Genomic DNA, 5,000 nt, shown 5'->3' with positions numbered 1-5,000 from the left:
ATCAATTTGGAGATGTCACCCATTCCTTCTCTCCAGAGATGCCGCCTGACCCGCGGAGTTACTCCAGCATTTTGTGTCTACCTTCGATTTAGAAACAGCATCTGCAGGGGGAGGGTTCAACTCATTAAAATACACGGCGGCAGGATGCTTGAATCGGAATGGTTACGATGAATGATGGGCAATCGCAGGCAAATGGGACTCACGTCGATGGAGCATGGAGGAGCTGAACCCCAGGACCAGATTCCGTGCTTTGTGACTCTGAATTCCGCACGTATTCCATAACCTGCCCTCAGTGTGTAAGGATGCGGTTATCAAAGTGGAATTAGTGAAAAATGGGTGATAGATTGTCGGCGCGGATCGAAGGGTTAAAGAGCTTGTTTTTGTTTGTGTGTGTAGCATGTCTTTATGAGTGAACAAGTGCACGAATTACCCTGAGTGGGAATTTCACCGCGTTCATCAGCTCCTGTCTGAATTTACTCTGGGTCGCCACGTATATACACGTGTTGGTGCAGGTACTGAGAAGCTGTAAAAGCATCGACGTGGTTCTCGTGATATAGTAATAACCGGTGGGGGAGAGGTCATATCCGATTTTCGCAATACCCGTAGAGATGTAAAAGACAGCTTGTGGTGCCCACAGCAATATGAAAGAGCCCGTGATACTAAAGAGTAAAACAATGGATTTCCTGCGGTTCTCCATCTCCGGGTCCTTGTCATTCTATCCGTTGCTGCGGCCCCGGAGACCCCTGCGGACTCTGCTGGCCGCTACAATCCGCCTGACCGTCAGCACATTGAGCAGAAGAATCAGAAAGAACGGGAGACAAGGGGTTAGAACGCGGTGTGTGACCTCATATGCGTTCCATGTAGACGATGTATAGAAGGTGGGTTTAGTGTAGCACTCCCAGGCAAGATTATCAAATTCGTAGCCAGTCTCCAACGTAAAACACCTGGGGATATTCTCCAAACAGCCCAGCACAATCACTGCCCCGATAACTGCAGCCGCCGTTCTCTCGGTACAATATTTCATTTTCAGCTTCTCACAACAAATGGCCACAAACCGATCGAAGGTGAATGCTACCGTCAGCCAGACAGAGACCGCGGTGGTTGCAAAGACCAGGAATTCGACAGTCGTGCACACGGGAGTAATGTTGAGAAAAGAATAAGGGAAGTGAAATAGAATAGTCAGACGTAGAAACGGATCAGTGATGCCGACCAGGAGATCAGACGCTGCCATGGCCACCAGGTAGCGTGTGATGCATTTGGAGAGTCCGCATTTACCTCGACAGAGTATCACTATCGCCAACAGGTTCACTGTGAAGGGGAGAAGAAATATTACTGACACAAGACCTGCACAAATTTATCTGAGCAACATTGTCTGATTGGAAGGTTTTCAAACTTGGATGCGTTGACCAAATGACCCGAAAATGCTCAGAGACTGCAGCGTTTGGGTCACGGTGCGCACGCAACCCATCAAACGCCAATGTATATTAGGTTCACAGCTTTTAATTCCGTCCACATTCTCATCAACTGCCCTCCAGATTGCAGCATCCATCCACACTCAGGCCCGTATTGTAGTGGGAGAACCATTAATAGGCAGGTCAACTGCACGTGGGAGGAAAGATGAGCGCAGCCAGGAATAGCGGATATCAGTGGATATCCCATAGCTGTGAGACACAATTAACTCCTGTGGCTCCGTCAGTCCGTCATCGCCGCAGCTCTGTGGCACTGCCTTCTGGTGCGCACCGAGATATACAGAGCGATAGGTCTCCAGCAACAAGAACTCATACCTGCTGATCATCATTAGTGACGCTCAAGAAACAAACACCTTGCGTCACTGCCATTGACTGCACCATGGGAGATGACAAGCAAATAACTTGAGGATCGAGTAAAAAAACAAAGCGGGTCGCTGAAAAAGGAGTCTGGATCATGGTCACTATCCGAAACGTCATATCATATCATATATATATACAGCCGGAAACAGGCCTTTTCGGCCCTCCAAGTCCGTGCCGCCCAGTGATCCCCGTACATTAACACTATCCTACACTAGGGACAATTTTTACATTTAACCAGCCAATTAACCTACATACCTGTACGTCTTTGGAGTGTGGGGGGAAACCGAAGTCTCGGAGAAAACCCACGCAGGTCACGGGGAGAACGTACAAACTCCTTACAGTGCAGCACCCGTAGTCAGGATCGAACCTGAGTCTCCGGCGCTGCATTCGCTGTAAAGCAGCAACTCTACCGCTGTCATCTCCACACGTTCTCCAAAAATGCTGCCTGACCCTCTGTTACACCAGCACTTTATGTATGTTTCACTGAAAGTAAGAATTCATGCTTTCCAATGAATTGATGGTCCATGACACTAGGTTATTTCATTTAATGTTGGTGTGATTTCGATGACTATCACCATTGATCCCATCTACCTCTCCAGCTATCGTATTTTATTTCCAAAAATAAATCATCATTCACGCCACGGTGTCCCTGATATTGCAAGACAGATACTGAAATATTCGTTTGAATTTCCATTCGACATTTCTTCCTCACATTTTTGACCACGAATAGTAGTGGTGATATAATGCTGCTTCACTGCCTTGATAACCGCATCTGCTCCAACAGTCCCCGGTCCAGGCGTGCTTCTCACACACTCCCTTCCTTCCATTAATCCCAGTTCCACTGAATATCGACCCTGATAAAATATTACTTTCGAAGATAATAACAAGCATCTGCAATTACTGGTTTATGCCAAAGATAAACACAAAACACTGGAGTAGCTAAGCGGGGCAATGTATATTTTATAATATTTTATATAATGGCAGTTTCTATACCGTCTCAAAGTCCAACTTCGATAGCCATTACTGCTCGGGATGGAGTGGAGGTATGGCTGATGCAAACACCGCACTCTGAGATAACAAAAACAAATACTCCAAACGCTGTTTCTTGACTAATTGGTCTTTATTAACGTAGCACACATCAAAAGAGTAATTCATAACTTTTCGTTCTTATCAACTGTTTCTTCTGCAAACAATACAGTCGAGATTGTGTAGTCGTGTGTTCGTGGTTGTGGTAGTGTGGTCGTATGGTTAAAAACTGTATTCTCTCCATCCTCCGAGACTGAACTGACACCCAATCTCTCTGGTTACGGTAGCCTCCTCAGATGTAGGCACTCCTCATTACGTATCAAATCACACCCACAAACATGCAACAACAAAAAAACAGAAACTAGAAATATTAAACAAAGCCATAATATAATGATAGTAACCAATTTAAGCGTAATTGGCTCCTACACATCGGCCCCTAATTGTTCTCCGTATACACCGAAGCAATTATCAATAGATATTAAACGGAACAATAAAAGCTTACGAAGTTGCGACAACATGTGACTTCTTCCTCAATGCCCGATCTGTTCATAAATATGGCGTCACAGCAATGTTGAAATATGAAAGTTCTTCGAGAGAATAATAGGATGCTTAGCCTCTTCAGGCATCGCTAGTTTATTCAGGCGACCAGATAGTCTCAGAATTCCTTTATCCAGTATTGGATCAAGCCTATATAAATGACAACTTCTTTTAACATCATGCTCACCAGATTGTAATGTTGATAGCGCTTCCTTGTATCCTTGTCTTTGACAGAAAGAGAAGGCTGCATTTTCTGCCTTAACAAGATTATCATGACATGAGCATTGTCCCCGGTATGAGGCCTTAAAGACTTGCATCTCTTTGTCAACCTTTTCTTTCAGCTTGTCAGAATCTGTTTCAAGGCTGCTCATAGCAGCCCGAGTTTCCTTTCTCTTACGAGTCCGCTGCAAAAGCATTGTATTTACTTTAAGAAACCAAGCTACCACAGCTTTTAACTTATTCCATGAGGAGAAATGGTAATATATCACATGTAATGGTGGTGCTGGCTCGAAGGGCCGAATGGCCTACTCCGTCACCTATTGTCTATGGTCTATTGTCTATTGTTTATTAAATAGTTTGTTCAATCCAATGGATCCTTGATAATGGCGTTCACTGAGATGTCTTGCTTGATCTCAGTATTGTTAGCAGAGATTTCAGTTTCTAGGTTAAACCTTGGCCATTCTCGCTCTGTTTTACAGAGAAACTCTGGCCCACTGATCCATCTCTTACTGCTCCAGAATCGGTTTGCTGTTAATCCTCTCGAGGTTTCATCTAGAGATTTTCCTTGGTATTAACATACTTCCACTGTGATACATTAGTAGCATCCCTTACAAAAGAGATCCTGTTTGCTACCAATGTTAGGAAGCGTTTGTTTTCATTGTTGATGTACTTAAGCACTGTCATGCTATCAGTCCAGAAGGTAGATTCCTCCAGCTTAAGCTGCTGTTCTGTTTGCAGTAATATGTAAATTCTGACAGCTAAGACTGCGGCTGCAAGCTCCATTCTGGTCATTTGCTTCATTGGTGCCACTCTGGCCTTTCCCATCAAGAATGCAGCATGTACTTCATTGTTATCAGTTTCCAGTCTTAGATATGAAACTGTACCGTAAGAATTTTCACTTGCGTCAGACAAATAATGCAGCTGTGCAAATTTGATTCGGCCAAAGTTTGTAGGCTTCATACACCGGTCCACCCTGAACTCCGAGATCTTGTCGAGATCTTCTAACCACTCTGTCCATCGCTGAGAGAAGATTGGCATTGTACTCTCATCCCATTCAAATTTCTTCTTGCAGACATCTTGTAAAAATTACTTGGCTGGTAGTGTAAATGGTGCAAGAAATCCCAACGCGTCGTAAAGAGAACCAAGCACGGACAGGATTCTCCGTCTTGTACATGGTCGTTCTTGAATCGAAATTATGAACTTGAATACATCTGTTTCAACGCACCAGTGCAATCGCAAAGCTCTCTCCATGGGCAGATTGTCTTTGTTCAAATCCAACTCCCGGGTCTCCTTGGATCTGTTATCTAGTGGAATGGTTTCCAATACAGCACGGCTGTTGCTGATCCATTTCGATAGCATGAATCCTCCCTTATTGCAGAGGGAAGTCAG

General features: G+C 44.5%; 1 pseudogene; it reads right to left on the bottom strand.

Annotated features, from left to right (window-relative positions):
* Positions 1-403: 403 nt before the first annotated feature.
* On the bottom strand, positions 404-2,697 carry LOC144591890 (putative G-protein coupled receptor 139; annotated as a pseudogene).
* Positions 2,698-5,000: the final 2,303 nt, after the last annotated feature.

The sequence above is a fragment of the Rhinoraja longicauda genome, unplaced genomic scaffold, assembly GCF_053455715.1.
Source record: "Rhinoraja longicauda isolate Sanriku21f unplaced genomic scaffold, sRhiLon1.1 Scf002748, whole genome shotgun sequence".
Taxonomy (NCBI): Eukaryota; Metazoa; Chordata; class Chondrichthyes; order Rajiformes; family Arhynchobatidae; genus Rhinoraja; species Rhinoraja longicauda.
The sequence above is the reverse complement of the archived record's forward strand: the minus strand, read 5'-3'. Positions and strand labels throughout refer to the sequence as shown.